At 43.0% G+C, this 17,103-nt stretch overlaps 1 protein-coding gene across 1 annotated transcript in view; it reads right to left on the reverse strand.

The window, feature by feature from the left end:
- Nucleotides 1-16,420, reverse strand: part of WAPL (WAPL cohesin release factor) — a 62,989-nt gene extending 46,569 nt beyond the window's left edge. The window contains exon 1 of the mRNA XM_082222310.1: nt 16,275-16,420. The gene's annotated coding sequence lies outside the window, so the exon portion shown is untranslated. The remainder of the gene's footprint in view (nt 1-16,274) is intronic.
- Between the last annotated feature and the right edge of the window lie 683 nt (nt 16,421-17,103).

A 17,103-nucleotide genomic window follows, 5' to 3' on the forward strand; every position in this document is an offset into this window, starting at 1 on the left:
GCAGGTTAGGCTGCATTCCTACCCCCCTACCTGGGAGTACGCCCCATTTAATTTACTATGTCTTACTTTTGAGTAGGCATGCTTAGGATTCTCCTGCTAGTCATGTTTTAGGTCCCACTGATTTCAGTGGGACAAAAGAACACACAGTACTGGAATCCGACCCAGGATATTGCCACTGGCATTTGGGGCAAGTTAAAGTTCTTTTCTTTGGTGGTGTTTGGACTTTTGGTTTTATTGTTTTTATTTCATGAACACGGCTTACTGACATGAGTGTTTCTATGACTAGGATGGTGATGGGCGAGGGGGCAACAGGATTCAGGGTCATAGCCTCCTCCTGCCCTGAGTATTCAAGATGAGGAGTTAAATCTCAGAATGAGGTTGTGGTAAGCTATTTGGCACAGGACAAGGCCATATTAAGGCACGTTGAAGCCCTAAGGTATATCAAGCTTCAAATGCCCCATAGCAGTAAGCCCCACACTGGAAAGGGTATTATTCTCACATAATGGAAATGGAAATAATAAATCATATTTTTGTCTTATCAGAACAATGATGTCTGTTTTAGGTTCTGTTTTCCCCGTTTATTTTCCAACCAATTATGTAAAACTTGAAATTCTGTTGTTGTTTTAAAAAACGTTGCAGTTAGAGGTCCAAAACTAGTTTCCTCAGCTTGCACAGTCCTATACCCAGCCTTCTCTCCCTTTCCTTTCTTTACCACCCTTTTTCCCCCTCAGCAAGTCTTTGTGTCGCTTTCTGTGGAAGGGATTGAAAGGGACTCATCAATAAAGCACATGGCAAAGAGGGCCCCAGCCTCCTTTAACTCCTAGGATGTATAGTAGCCATGTTGCAGGTCATAAAGTCCAAAAGGAGCACCCCTCACATCCACCCCATTAACCTAAAGCAGTCCCACACTTCTTTCATACTCATGTAGAATCCTGAGAACTGTAGTTTGTTGAGGGTGCTGAGAAGTGTGAAGTTGGCGCCGTAGAGGAACCACAGTTCCCAGGATTCTTTGGGGAAAGCCATGGCGTTAAACGGATATGGGTGGAGGAGTGAAACCTGACGACAGAAACCCCCACTCCCAGAGATGGCCCCTGGACATCCAAAGGATTCATTCACACAAGCACACGTTATTTATTTACAACGTTTAACATAAAACTAGGTCCCCCAAGCAGGCTTGCAAACTTTCTTGACAAAATACAGCTGAACAGGAAAATATAATCCACACAAAACACAGCTAGCCAAGTGCCAGCAATGGCAGGATTAAATAATGGTGAAACCCTCAGTAAGATAGTTAAAACAGCTCAGTCTCCACCCCGCCCAAACACACCTTGTGAAAGAAGGTCCTAGCAGCCCATCAGGGGCTATTAAGCAATCAATCAAGGAATACAAAAGTCCATCCACATTCCTCTGCAAAACAGAAAAGCCTAATTATTACATTACAAGAGAAATCCTAAGGAAGGGGGCTAGGGGGGAAGCAATTCACGGGCCACTGAAATCTCAGGGTGGCTGTGTAGTTATTTACCTTCAGGAGGTGACAGAATTAATGATCCAGCTAGAATAATGAAGTGGAATAAAATAGATTTTTAAAAAAAACAAAAATGTGTGTGTGTTGTCACTAAGAGGCAATGGAATATGGCAAAGCACATCTGTCAGTAAACGCATTAAAAAGCAGCACTAAATAAATGAGCTGCTCTACTCAGTTTCCTGTGATTCTAATTATATTGGTAGTACCAACCTCTGTAGTGTATTAAGCAGATTCTGCGTGTTTCAATTGCACAGTCCTTTGAAATCTAAGAAGGTACCAGATGCACTAGATAGATGATAGATAAACCTGAAGAAGCTGACAAGCAAAGTGAAATCACAAGCCTATTGATTGGCTATTGTGACTTCTAAAATAAAAATAGATCATTACCAGAGCACAGAACATCCAAACATGCATCTTTACCCTGACTTATGGTATTTGATCTACCCCACACTGTTTTTGTCATTTGTTTTAAACTGATTTTAATGTTGTGTTTTAAATTGTGGTGTCCTGCCCTGGGAACTTAGGACAAAGGGCCAGTAATAAATCAAGATGATAATATGATAAGTTGACACTTGTAAAAAAATAGAAAATAAAATCAACAACCATCCCAACAGCTTGTAACTCTTAAGACTGTTGCCTGTTTCAAACATTCCTATGGATCACCTACTTGCTGAGAGGCTAAACAATCTAGCCCATATGTGGGGGGGTTTTGGTACATTGAAATGATACACTTGAAAGTGGGTAGGATAAAATAAACAAATATTGTTCATCCTGAAATAATTCCATTTAGAAAGCTGCTTGAGGATGCCCTTCAGCTCTCAGAAAGAGCATTGTTGTCACGTGTAAAGTGAGGAGATGAACTTTGCTCGTGGCTTTTGGGTAAATAAACAGGGACAGAAAAGAATTGTCAAAACTAGGTGAGGTGGGTGCCCAAAACTGTGATATGGGGAGGGGGGGTGCAATATTGGATGGTTGTTTTTATTTTGATTATATATTTTGTGGTTTTATATTTTGATTTTTTCCCCTGTGAACCGCCCTGAGACCTCCGGGTATAGGTTGATATATAAATACAATAAATAAGAATCATAAAATTGTAGAGTTAGAAGGGACCACAAGTGTCATCTAGACCAACCCCCTGCAACACAGTAAACTAAATAAGTTAATCTAGCTACTTTTTGCAGGAAGATGGAGTAGGCAGGCTGCCTAAGTGAGCAACTGATTCGATAATCTTTATTGTCGTTGTCCTATACAGAACAACGAAATTGAAAAAATCTACATCAGACATTCAAAAACCAACAAGCCTGCTATCCCAACTATCCCAGCCTGGTTAGCCCCCTAAAAACTCTGATACCCCATAATTAAATACAATATACTCCCATAGAGACAGACCACCTTACACTGCGTTTAAAACCAAAATCACATTTGGATAAAAACTGTTTCTCAGGCGGCTAGTCCTAGTCTTTATAACCCTGCACCTTCTTCCAGAAGGCAGAAGCTGAAAGAGATCATTTCCGGGGTGTGCACTATCCTGCACTATCTCTGCAGCTTTCTTGTGACACCTGGAAGTGTAGATTTGATCCCAGGTGGGAAGAGTGCACACTTAGGCACACTTAGGGCAACCAGAGATTCCTGAAGCCTGTGGGTCAGGGCTCTGAGGCTCATGGGGCAGGATAAGAGCTCCCTTTGGTGCTAATCTGACTCACTTGCCTGCCTTTTTGGAATCCCAGGAAAGTTTCCTTACTCGCTTTCAGAGGTGTGGCTGGTGTCATGGACTGGTTGGACGCAGAGGAATGGTGATAGTAACCCACTGGGGAACCCCCAAGGGAAGAAGGCTCAGAACCAAGGGGTTGGTGGTGGGATAATGATGAGGGGTCAGAGGGAGAAGAGGGAGAAGACCGGGAGGAGGGGGTAATCTGGAGGCCCTAGCTAGTGGCAGAGGCCAGTTTGTTGCTTCCCATCAGCTCTCCACTGAGCGATGGCACAGTATATTCTCATACTACCACTAAAACTTTTGGTTCAGCAATCTGTATCAAACTGGGCACATGCATTTGGGCTTCTGGGCCTGTGACATGACTCCGTGCAGGTGAAACCTTCAGCAGAACGTCAGCAAACACATTCCCTCCCCAACAAGGAGGGGAAACAAACATTTTTGGCTTCTCTGCAAAAAAACAACCTGTCGCTCGTCCTGGTTCCAAGACACGGGCCGGCCTGCCTTTATTTTCTGTCCATTTTGCTCCTACAAAATAGACTAGATTCTTGGGAAAAAAGCACCGGATGATTGTTCATTCAAGGGCTGCAACATTAAAGGCTGGTTGGTCCTTGAGACGCACCAAGAACATAAGATCAGGTGGGTGCATTTTGAAAAGTCAAGTCACAAACACTTTGGTAGAGAAAGGAAGACACTTAATGCCACCTGAATGAGGGCGAGGGTGGTGTGTGGCTTAAATGGTTTTACAATTCAATTTTCCAGTGGTTTAGGAAAGGTTAATATAACTCTTTTCCTTCCTTTGAGATGCAGTTTGCAGGCCAGACCATTCAGGATCGTAATAGTTCCTTGCAACAAAGTATATATATTCAGTGCTTTTTTTCTAAAAAAAATGTTTAGGGGTACTCTCATTTTCCTATTCATATTGAAATACTGCCCCTCAGTGAGGCCAAACTTAGATTCACAAAATGTTTAGGGGTATGCGTACCCCTATGTGCTCCCCCCCCCCGAAGCACTGTATACATTCAGTTCCTACCACTGGATCATTTATATTTTTACTCCCATCTCCTTTGGGTGAGAAAGCCGCCTCAGGCAACTGACTTCGGGCATCGTTAGAGGGCATCAAATCATGGGCATAGCCAGGATTTTTGTTGGGGGTAGCAGACCTTTTGTTGGGGGGCGCAGAACCTGTTTGCTATGTATTTTTTAAAAAATTCTATTGATTGGGGGGCAGCTGCCCCTGCCTGCCGCCCCCCCCCCTTGGCTACGCCCATGTATCAAATTGTTAATTATTTTTTCTGTTCTGTTTTCATTTGCTGAGGGCAGGGAGAGGTGCTTATGGGATTTTCTTTTTTTTTTTTTTTATAATATTTTTTATTAGTTTTACAAAAGTTTTTATAACAAACAAGCACAAAAAAAAAAAAACAAACAAACAAACAAACAAAGAAGTGTGGTTTCATAGTGTCATTTCGTAGACTTCTTTCCTCGGACTTCCCCATACCTCCCCTTTCTGCATCCTCATGTCCAAATTTTACAGCAACTTATACATATTTTTCCAACTCTAATTTATTATAGTCCTTTCTTATTCTAATCTTATATTACTGCAACCCTTTATCTCTGTCGAATCTCGACATTCTAAACTTCCTCAAGTTTATAATGGTCCTTAAGATAAATCTTGAATTTCTTCCAATCTTCTTCCGCAGTCTCCTTCCCCTGGTCTCGAATTCTGCTCGTCATTTCCGCCAAAGTCATGTAGTCAATCACTTTCATCTGCCATTCTTCCACGGTGGGTAGATCTTGTGTCTTCCAATACTTTGCTATCAATATTCTTGCTGCTGTTGTTGCATACATAAAGAAAGTTCTATCTTTTTTTTGCACCAATTGGCCGACAATGCCCAAGAGAAAGGCCTCTGGTTTCTTAAGAAAGGTATATTTAAATACCTTTTTCATTTCATTGTATATCATCTCCCAAAAGACCTTAATCTTCGGGCACGTCCACCAAAGATGATAAAAAGTACCTTCAGTTTCTTTACATTTCCAACATTTATTGTCGGGCAAATGATAAATTTTTGCCAGCTTGACTGGGGTCATGTACCACCTGTAAACCATTTTCATTACATTTTCCTTTAAGGCACTACATGCCGTAAATTTAATTCCGGTGTTCCACAACCTTTCCCAGTCAGCTGACATTATATTATGACCAATGTCCTGTGCCCATTTAATCATGGCTGATTTAACTACTTCATCTTGTGTATTCCATTTTAACAGCAAGTTATACATTCTTGACAGATTCTTAGTATTGGGTTCTAACAATTCTGTCTCAAGTTTTGATTTTTCCACCTGGAAGCCAATTTTCCTGTCTTGTTTAAAAACCTCCGTTATTTGGTAATAGTGGAGCCAATCTTGTACTTTGGGTTTTAGGTTTTCATGGCTCTTTAGTTTCAGTCTCTCTCCATCTTGTTCTAGAATCTCACAATACTTTGGCCATCCGACCTCCATATTGAGTTTCTTGTGGGCCTTCGCCTCTAAAGGTGACAACCATCTAGGGGTTTTATTTTCCAGCAAGTCTTTATATCTCATCCAAACATTGAACAACGCTTTCCTTACAATGTGATTTTTAAAGGCACTATGCACTTTAATTTTATCATACCATAAATATGCATGCCAACCAAATGCATTATTAAAACCTTCTAAGTCCAAGATATCTGTATTCTCGAGGAGCATCCACTCTTTCAACCAGCAGAATGCTGCTGCTTCATAATACAATTTTAAGTCCGGCAGGGCAAATCCCCCTCTTTCTTTTGCATCTGTTAATATTTTATATTTTATCCTGGGCTTTTTGCCCTGCCAGACAAATTTCGCGATATCTTTCTGCCACCTCTTGAAACAGTCCATCTTGTCAAGTATTTGCAAAGTTTGAAACAAAAATAACATTCTAGGCAATACATTCATCTTAATTGCTGCAATTCGGCCTAACATTGATAATCTCAAGTTTGACCATATTTCTAGATCTTTTTTGATTTCTGTCCAACATTTTTCATAGTTGTCCTTATACAAATTCAAATTTTTAGATGTTAGGTTAACCCCTAGGTATTTCACCTTCTTAGTCACCGTCAAACCCGTCTCTTCTTGAAACTTATTCTTTTCTATATCTGTCAAATTTTTCCCTAGGACTTTAGTTTTTTGTTTATTCAACTTAAATCCGGCTACCTGGCCAAATTGTTGGATTATCTCCAACACCTTTTTCGTACTAGTGTATGGCTCTTGTAAAGTCAGGACTAAATCATCTGCGAAAGCCCTTAACTTGTAATGTTTTGCTCCGACCTGTACCCCTTTAACCTGCTGGTCATTTCTAATCATATTCAGCAAAACCTCCAGGACAGAAATAAAAAGCAATGGGGAAATTGGGCATCCCTGTCGTGTTCCTTTTTCTATCTTAAGTTCCTCCGTTATCACATTATTTACAATCAACTTAGCTTTTTGTTCAGAGTATATTGCACCCACACCATTCTCAAAACCTTGTCCTACCCCCATCCCATGAAGATTCTTTTTCATAAAACTCCAAGAAATGTTGTCAAAGGCTTTCTCCGCGTCCACAAATATCAAAACTGCTTTGGTGTTTATATTCACCTCTAACTTTTCCAAAATGTCTATTATAATCCTAACATTGTCTGAGAGGTGTCTCTTTGGGAGAAAGCCTGCTTGGTCTCTGTGGATCTTTTCCATCAATACTCTTTTAAATCTTTTTGCTAAAATGTCTGCAAAAATTTTGTAATCCACATTGAGTAACGAGATTGGGCGGTAGTTCTTCAATTGAGTCTTTTCAGTCTCTGTCTTTGGTATGAGTGAAATATATGCTTCCTTCCACGATTCGGGTGCCTTTTTTCCCTCTAAGATCTCATTACAGACGTCCTTTAACGGTTGAATCAACCATTCCTTTAGCGATTTGTAATATCTGGAAGTCAAGCCATCTGGTCCTGGAGATTTGCCCAATTGCATGTCCTGAATGGCACCCTCTATCTCGTGTTCTGATATTCTCTGGTTTAAGTCCACCTTACTTTGAGGGGAGATTTTTTGTAATCCATATTTGTTAAGGAATTTATCTATATCTTCTTCATTTTGTGCTCCTTGAGAGTAGAGTTTTTTAAAATAACTCACAAAACAGTTTCTTATTTCATTTGGTTTAGATATAGTCCTTCCATCCACTTCTAAACTTGTAACTGTATTTAATTTCTGTCTTTTCTTAAGTTGCCATGCCAAAAGCTTGCCACATTTGTCTGCCGACTCAAATGACTTTTGTCTCATTTGCTTTATTTTCCACTCTATCTCTTGGTTCATCAATTCCATATATTGTGTTTGATATAATTTAATCTCCCTCAAAATCTCCTGGGACTTTGGTTTTGACCTTAATTTTCTCTCTCCTTCTTTTATCTTTTCCAAAATTTTTTCTCTTTTCTCATTCTGCCTTCTCCTCTTTATTGAGTTTTGTTGAATCAAAAACCCTCGCATCACAGCTTTGCTTGCATCCCAGACCACTCTTTTTTCCACATTGCCCCTTAGATTGATTTCGAAATAGTCCTTTAAAGTTTTTTGGGCCTTCAAGTGGAATTCTCTATCTCGAAACAGGGTGTCATTCATTCTCCACCTAAACTGACCAGTTGTTGTAAGTTTCATTTCCATCTTCACGGCGTTATGGTCGGAGCAGGTTTTTGGGCAGATCTCTACCGTCTTAATCCTCGGAGCCATTCCACTAGTGATCCAAATTTGATCAATTCTGGTCCAGGTCATCTGTGCTTGGGAGAAAAAGGTTCCCTCTCTTTCAAGAGGGTTCCTTGTTCTCCAAATGTCTACTAGGTCCATGTTCTCGGTCATTTCAAAAAAAGTCTTAGGGAGTCTCCCATCTTTAGTGAGTGTCAGTCTTTGTGTCTTGTCCATATTTGTAGAAACTACACCATTCATATCTCCCATAATTATCATATTGTAATCCAAATAGTCCATCAGAGTTTCATGAAGTTTTTTAAAGAATTCCGCTTTACCTTCATTTGGTGCGTAAATCCCAATTATCAAAAATTTTTCTCCTTGTACTTGTATCTCCACCGCTAAATATCTTCCCTCTTCATCTTTAAAAATCATTTTTGGAGCCCATTTCTCTTTTACATAGATCACAACTCCTCTTTTTTTCACTTTATCCGACGAGATAAATTCTTGTCCCAATTTTTTATTCATAAGTAGTCTCCTGTGGGCTCTAGTTATGTGAGTTTCCTGTAAGCAAGTCACGTCCAGTTGTTCTCTGTACAAAATATGGAATACTTGTCGTCTCTTCAAAGGCATGTTCATCCCATTACAATTCCAACTGAGGAATTGCAGGGCCATCTTGTTATTTTTCTGGTATTCCTCCAACTGCTCCCAATTGTTGTTCCTCCTCTGTTGGTAGTGGAAGGTTCTGTCCAAACGAAAGGTTCAAGATGTCTATTACACCCTTTTGCTCAGCAATTGGGTCTACAGTTCCTTTCTGTAAATCTTCTTGATTTTTATGCAAGAACCTGTCTTTATCCTGTATCGTCTTTATTTTAACCTTCTTTCCCCTGTAGTCAAAGGACAGTCCCTGTGGGAATTCCCACCTAAAACGAATATCGTTCTTCTTGAGCAAGTAGACCAGGTCCTTATAAAAAGCTCTCAAGTCCAGGATATGTTTGGGGATATCTTTAAAAATCTGTATCGGTGAATTTCCAATTTGTAGGGCTTTTTCAAAATGCAGTCTTAGTATTTTATCTCTTTCCTCCTTTGATCTCAAGGTAATCAAGCAGTCTCTCGGTACCTTTCTATTTTGTCTTCTGCCCAATCTGAAAGCCGTTGTAATTTGGATTTCGTCTTCCTCTAGATCTTCCCAGGCATCTGCAAACTCCTTCATTAAAAAGTCTGTAAGGTTATCTCCTTCATCCTCTGGAATTGATCGTAATTTCAAATTCCTTTCTTTTCTTTGTAGTTCCCACAATGCCAGAGTTTCGTCGTGATCATAAACCTTTTTGGCAATCGGTTCTAATTTTTCCTGCGTCTCTCCAGCAATAGTTCTAGCTTCCTCCGCAATTTGACGTGTGGCAGAGTTCTCTTGCATAAGCTTGTTTATAGATTCTGTGTTCAAGTCAAGTCTAGCTGTCAAGTCTGTCAATTTCTGTGAATTCTCTGTCAATTTCTTAGTATTCTCTGCCGTTTGCTTTGTCAAATTCTCCAGGGATTGGTTTATCTTAAGAAGGGCTTGCGATACTGCATCCATGGAGACTGCTGCACCTCTTTCTTGTCCTGTTGTCACTGTAGATGTTATTCCTGAGATCGAGCCTCTTTTCTTGAATTGCTGTAGCTGCTTTGTCTTTGCTCTCGTGGTTATCTCGTCTGCTGGGCCACTCATGTCCCAAGGTCGTTTCCCACAGGAGCCTTCACCAAAAGGAAAATTCCACTGTCTCAAAGCGTAGCAACTTTCAGTTTACCCTCTAGAGGGAGCAAATCAAAATGTCCGCAGACCGAAATTACGAGTATTTATAACACAAATTTGTCAGGAGGCTCCTATATGTATATTGCAGCACTTTCCCAATAGATAAAGTCCCAGCCTTCCCTGATAAATTGTATCCACCAAGTCCCAAAACTTTGTATCAAGTAAACAGTGAAGCTTCCACTTTGTAACCTTCACAAGAATTTTAAAGTCAGTTCAGTGTTCCTTTGTTTTATGGGCAGTTCGTACCAGGTTGGGGGCTGCAGAAGTTTTCGTTTTCCGTTAAATTAATCATGCAGCTTGTAAAGTCACTTTTTCCTCCCCTCTGCCCTGCAAGCTGGAGGGGATGATCAAAGTCCGAATGTCGGATTCAGGCAGTTAAGAACAATTTTCCCTTACGGATGCAGCTTAATAACTTTCGTTGCTTCAATTGTCATGCAGTCGGGGGAAGGCAGACTTCCTTAATTTTTGCCTTCCCCGTTTTCAGCCTAATTTCAAATAATTTTGACACGAATACAGGTTCAGTCTTACTCACGGGTCCTTTTTGTCCAGATTGTTTAGGAAGGGAATCGACGCTCTCCACTAATGGCGACGCGGCTTCACTCTGCGGGCTGGGTAGCGATTCTCAGCACCGCGCTCCCCCGTTGTCGTTCCGGAGCCTTTAAAAAGGCTCTTTCTGCGGTAAAGAGGGGGCGCTTCGGGTGCCCACCGAATCTCCTTGTTCACAGGATCCGTTCCTGTGATTTTAGGGGTCCCCCGCTTGCCGAAGCGGGTCAGACCCGAACTCGCAGAGCCTTCCTCTCTCCGGAGCTCGGATTTTCTGTCTCAGGGGCCAGCCTTGGGTATTATTGATGCCTTGACTGGGGAAGGCATTTGCCACTCTCCCTGGCAGCAAATAAATAAATAAATGTTCACAGGAACATGAGATGCTGCCTTCTGCCATTGGTCTATATAGCTTGGTATTATCTACACTGACTGGCAGCAGCTGTCCAGGTTTTCAGACAGAAGTCTCTCCTGCCAGCCCTAGCTGGAGATGCTGAGGATTAAAGCTGGGACCTTTTAATGCGAAATACCGTATTTTTCACTCTATAAGACGCACCAGACCACAAAACGCACCTAGTTTTTGGAGGAGGAAAACAAGAAAAAAAATCTGAATCTCAGAAGCCAGAACAGCAAGAGGTATCGCTGCACAGTGAAAGCAGGGATCCCTCTTGCTGTTCTGGCTTCTGGGATACCTGAGCAGCCTGCATTCGCTCCATAAGATGCACACACATTTCCCCTTACTTTTTAGGAGGAAAAAAGTGAGTCTTATAGAGCAAAAAATATGGTAAGCACTATGCCTGAGCTACAGGCCTGTATTCAGCTGGCCTTGGATGCAGCCTGCTTTAGGGGGGGTTACTGTATAAGGGCAGTCTCCCCTCCCCAGCTGACATAGCGATAGGTGCGTCACATAGTCTTCACACGTAAAGTGTGCCTAGACGCATTTTTATAAAGGAGAAAAGCATATTTAGTGGCATCCTATTGCGTTGGTCTGCACTGACACCTAATGGGAAGCAAAGAGCATGGCAGTGACTCTGGAGGAAATGCTGGGAATGTTTAACTCACATCTCTGTCCTTCGGTTCATTAAGAAGGAGATTGTGGTAATTCAAGGTGAAAATCATGTTAGACGCCTGAATTACAGTTAAGGCAAAGCTGTGAACTTATTATTCAAAAGAGGATTTGGGCTGCACCTTGAGTGCGTTTTTTTTTAATCATTGTCTTCAAAGGAGCACTGCTAAATTATACATCACCAAGCAGGTCCTTGACAGATGTAAATGCAGGGAAGCAAAGACTGCATTATAAATCGGAGCTCAGCAAAATGAAATTAAAATGTAATTGATTCAGGGGGGAAACCCTACAGAAAGTGGGACCAATAAAGAGCTGCCTGCATGTATTTATAGTTCCGCCCACACCCCAAAATGTTAGCAAGGTGGGATTCTTTGGGGGAGGGGAGAGCCAAAAAACAAAAAAGTTTGTTTTAATTGTTGTAGTTGTTGATGGAGGCAATTCATATAATATCAACACACACAAGAAGCATATTGTCAAAATGTCAAAGCTAAGGAACAGGCAAAATGCTTCGAGAACCTGGTTGCTTTTTCGTTAATGGAAAGCATAGCTATGACTTCATTTGAAAGCATAACAAAGGGCATGGGCTGAGCAAACACGATGCAGAAACATTGCTGAAGCTAAGCAGGTCTGGGTTTGGTCAGTGCTTGGATGGGAGGCAACCAGGAAATACCACATTGAGCCCCACCATGGGAGAAAGGCGAGATATGAATGTATTAAAATACGTAATCATTTTTTAAAAGCATATTGCTACAGTCTCTCCACTTCTGAGGATGAAGAAATCTACAGGGCTTAGTTTTCTTCCAAACAAAATTTGGAAGATTTTTATGATAGCCATTTATTCATTTATGCATGTGTATTTTCACACACACACACACACACACACACACACACAGAGAGAGAGAGAGAGAGAGAGTATATGATAAGCATGGGGGAGCAGACTGGCAAGTAGATGGAAAATGCAAGTCTCAAAAATAGCAGCAGGACCCCAAAAAGTAAACCAGATGCTTTGAAGCCCCCCCCCAATGATTTCCCCTTGCTGGTGGTTACTTTCCCATTGCCAGCTGATTTTCTTCTCTGGTGGTGGGTTCTCTGTGTTGTGGAGGTAGGTGGAAATGCAGCAGCAGAGATCATTTAAGTATGTAATTTAAGGGCTAATTCTGCTAGTGTTAAAGTAGGGTTGGCATATTCCCAAAAGTGAAAATCCAGACAGAGATGTTGAACCTCTTCTTTTTTCTTTTTGGTTGAAGTTGTTGAGCTTTCAGGGGCTTTTCTTTAATTTTTAAAGATTTTTTTAAAAAAAATTAAAATAGCCCAACTTGCCATACATCTGGGTTTTCCAGGAATTGGGGAGGTGTTGCTTAGCAACCAGGCAGACTGACAAGATGTTTGCTGGTGTATGTTGGATCCTATACATCCCATCTCTGAACAAGGACCGAAATAAGAAAGACAAAAACTCTCTGTTTCTTTCTCCTCAAATTATATACTGTTTTTGTTCAGTTTCCTCAGGAAGCTGTTATCGAGATTTCCTTTCCCTTTCTCCGGACTCCTTATTGTAGTGACTTTGCTAAGGTGAGAACCTGCCCTGCAGAGAGATTGCCCATTAAGGTAACGTCTCAGGCCAACCTTTCCCTGACCATGCTAAAGAGTAAATCATGGTAAGATCTGCAAGTCGCTCCACATTACTTTTGGAGGAGATGCAATGACTGAGCGAGTTTAAACCCTTAAGGGCACAGCTCACCAGGACCTTCTCCTGTGCAAATCTTGACATGGCTGAGCACAGCCAATTTGGAGCAATGAATGGCTGCCATGCCCCATTAGCACTAGAGGACGGTAGTGGAGGGGGTGGGGGTGGGGACAAAATCTGCTGCCTCCCCATATTTTTAACACAGGGGAAAACCCTTCATTTCAGGCCTTAACTGTGATTGGAAAGTGTCCATTGGTCTCAATGAGCTTGTGCAGCCAGACATATTGAAGGACTGTGTTTTCAATTTGGCTTGACAAATCTGAACTTCTGATGTTTCATTTAAAATTCAATTAAGCTGTGATCGTTTTTCAGTTTTCTTTTTCTTTTTCTAAAGGTTCTTTTGCGCGACACATTTGGAGGTCTAATAATCACAGACCCAACCATTTTGTTTTATATCCTACCTTTTCTTCAAGGAGCACAACGTAGCCTGCATGTTCCTTGCCTTTCCCCCCTACTAACAGCCCTTTGAGATAGGTTAGGCTGAAAGGTAGCGAATGGCCTACAGTTATCCTGAAAGATTCATGGCTGAGAAGGTATCTGAACCCAGATTTTAAAAAGAGATACAGTGATACCTCGGGTTACAGGCGCTTCAGGTTACAAACGCTTCAGGTTACAGACTCTGCTAGCCCAGAAATAGTACCTCGGGTTAAGAACTTTGCTTCAGGATGAGAACAGAAATCACACAGCGGTAGCGGGAGGCCCCATTAGCTAAAGTGGTACCTCAGGTTAAGAACAGTTTCAGGTTAAGAACGGACCTCCAGAACAAATTAAGTTCTTAACCCGAGGTACCACTGCACATCAACAGGCCCTGGAATTCGTGGTAAAGCTAAGTTGAGATGCCGTAATGCAATTAAGTACAAGGAAGCAGTCGGTGCCTCAATTAGTATTTTGCTTCATTAGCCGTAATGGGGAAGCCCAACATTCTCAGCTGGCCCTGTCAGTTAATATTAACCACCGACTTCAGAAAGCACTATAATAACAGAACAGAAATGGAATCCCACAGAGACACCAGCAGTACTTGACAAGGAATGCAAATATCCCTCCGCTGAGGAGAGCGTTATTGCCATCCTCAGTTCACACCACTGTAGGGCTTGTTGGAATACTCCAAAGAGAACAACAGAGCCGCATGCCGTAGGTTGTTTTCGTGACCCGCTGCCAGGATAAGAGCAAAAGGCTTGTGAAGACATGCGTGTACTGCGTTATTGTTACAACCCTTAATCAAATTAATCTGTCAAACCACCGCTTTGTTTAGCCCAGCATTGTCTCTTCACACTGCCAGCAGTTCTCTAGGTTTCTGGGCAGGAGAATTTTAACCCCTCCTGGTGGTAATTCTTCACATTTGATGCCAGGGATGGAACCTGGAGTCTTCGAGGGCCTCATTCTCCTCTGGGCAACTTTCTGAGGTGTTGTTGATGGGTGGGGCCAGGGGCAAAAGTGTCAGGAAATCTTGCCTCTCAGGAGAAACTGGCCACTCTCCAGGCACCCGGCTTGATCTCCTGTTGACCTCCCTGTCTGCATTCTCGAGCAGGATCCAGGCTAGGTCACGATCGGCGATCCTCCTCAAGCGTGAGAAGAACACACCACTCTTCCCTGCCCCCAGGCAGGGGAAAGAGATAGACAGAAATGTATTTACATGCCTTTATTTCTGTCTTTGCAGCGTTACAGAGAAACACGTCTGCTCTCTTCAAACACCAACAGCAGAGAGACAAACTCCACCTCCTGTACTTTCTGTACAGCTCAAATTACACTCTGAGCTAAATCCGGTGCTCAGCACTGTGAATAGACTGTCCCTCTGTTCCCACGGTACAGCCCCAACATTCCCATTAATTTTTGCTTTCATGCTGCTAGCTCGTGGTCGCATTGCTCCTTTTCCGTAACAAAAAGTGGGCGGGACATCATGTAAATTATACGCTAGGCAATTTTCTGCTTACACGGACTGCCACGGACTGGCTGGCTGCCGAGGAGTGGCAGGGCTAGGGAACCTCCAAGGGTGAAGGCTCAGTGCTTGGGGAGTGGTGGTGGGACAGCGATGAGTGGTCAAAGAGATAAAAGGGAGCAGGCTGGAGGAGGTGTCAGAAGCTGAAGAGGTAACAGGGTTTAGTGAGCAGGAAGAGGCTGTGGCAGAGAGCAGTCCAGAATCAGAGGCAGAAGCTGAGGCAGGAGAAGAGGGAGGCCAAGAGGCAGAGATCAGGCAGGCTGCTGAAGAAGTCAAGGAGTCCCCCCCCCCCTCCTGCTGTAACCAGCTCCTCCCCACCCCACCCCAGTCTCCCAGAACTGGCAGAGGTATGAAGAGGGCAGAGTAGAAACAGACAAGGTGTCGGAGTCTCAGATTGCTTGGGAAGGAGCTGAGGCCCAAGGAGACTTGAAAACTGTCCTCACAACTGCCTCATTAGGACAAGACCTGCTAGGAAGAGTTGCTGTGCTCACTGGGCCTGAGCTGTTTTGTTTCTTTGCATAAACTGTTCCCTTCATTGATACCTTGCTCAGCTTCTGCCTCTGATTCTGGACCTGCTCCTGGTACCCGCCCTGAGGCTCACACACAGCTTTCCGTCCAGATGAGAGTTCAAGGCACAATCAGAGTTCAAGGGCACATTCCAGTCAGGCAAAAATACTCAAAAAGTGTGAAAAGCAGAGCTGGTGAGAGGGGTGGCCTGGGGAGGGGGTGTGGTGTGGAAACAGTCCTGAGGGCCACATAGAGAGGCCTGAGCTTCCCCACCTCAGAATTACAGCATTTCTCATTCATTCATTCATTCATTCATTCATTCATAAAACAGACTAAAATGTAGATTCCTTCTCTGCAGGGAGATTCCAGTTTACAACTTAACATCCGCAAAACTACTGTGTCTGTCTAGTCACAATCCCATGTCTCCTGAGGCCACACAGCCTCTGGCTTTACAAAATATCCCTTATTTAAACAGGAGTGCAGCGGAATGCTGTACTCAACCATGAACCTTTGTCAGCTAAAATTGACATAACTCAAAAGACAGTGATCATGCACATGACTGTCTTTGGAACATGAATAAAACATTTGCGCCGTTGCATTTTAAAGTAGGTTCCCTTTAAAGGTCTCTGTTAAACGCTTGCCATTTACACTAGGTGTGGATCCTACTCATCAGGATCTAGTCAGGGAGAAACTGCTTCAAAGGAACCGGCGGCAGCAAATTGTTTCTGATAGCAGAACCTTGGAAGTCGAGATGTTCCTACCTGAAATATTAGTGCGTCCTTGTGCTGTAGCATGAACCAAGGTGTATTCACTCGCTGACTCTTGCGCTTGTTGCTCTCTGTGTGCAAAGTCATAGTGGCGGTGGTTTTTAGGTGGCTGAGGCGCGAGGTGTCTTGTCATAGCTTGTGTCAGCTCATCGAAAGTGCATGCCCTGGGTGCCATCAGACCTTCCAGTAGAGTGATGGCGGAACTTCCCAGCACCGTCAGGAGCACATCCACCTTGTCTGCCTCCCTAGTGAAGCCTTGTAGTTGGACGTAGCTCCTTATTTGGCGGAGCCACTGCGCCCATTCTGCAGGATGGCTCATATCGAAGTCCGGTAGCGGCCGACTATGACTGGTAGCTATCATTGTACCTGGAGCAGTCTCTTTTGCGATTGTGGGTGGTTGCGAAGACGCGGCAGGCATGGTCTCGTTTCCGGGACTATTTGCTGAGTCCAGCATGGCAGTGAGGTTGCACTTACTGCAATGCGGCAGGTGGAGGTGCTGATGTGCAGTCTTGGGCCTCTGGCAGCTGGCAGGAGCTCATCGATCCCACCTTCGTCGCCAATATTAAATGTTTGGAAAAAGTCAAAAGCCCAAGGCAGTACAGTGGTACCTCGGGTTACATACGCTTCAGGTTACACACTCCACTAAACCCAGAAATAGTGCTTCAGGTTAAGCACTTTGCTTCAGGATAAGAACAGAAATCGTGCTCCGGCGGCACGGCAGCAGCAGGAGGCCCCATTAGCTAAAGTGGTGCTTCAGGTTAAGAACAGTTTCAGGTTAAGTACGGACCTCCAGAACGAATTAAGTACTTAACCCGAGGCACCA

Source organism: Podarcis vaucheri, assembly GCF_965113315.1.
Source record: "Podarcis vaucheri genome assembly, chromosome: 5".
Classification (NCBI taxonomy): domain Eukaryota; kingdom Metazoa; phylum Chordata; class Lepidosauria; order Squamata; family Lacertidae; genus Podarcis; species Podarcis vaucheri.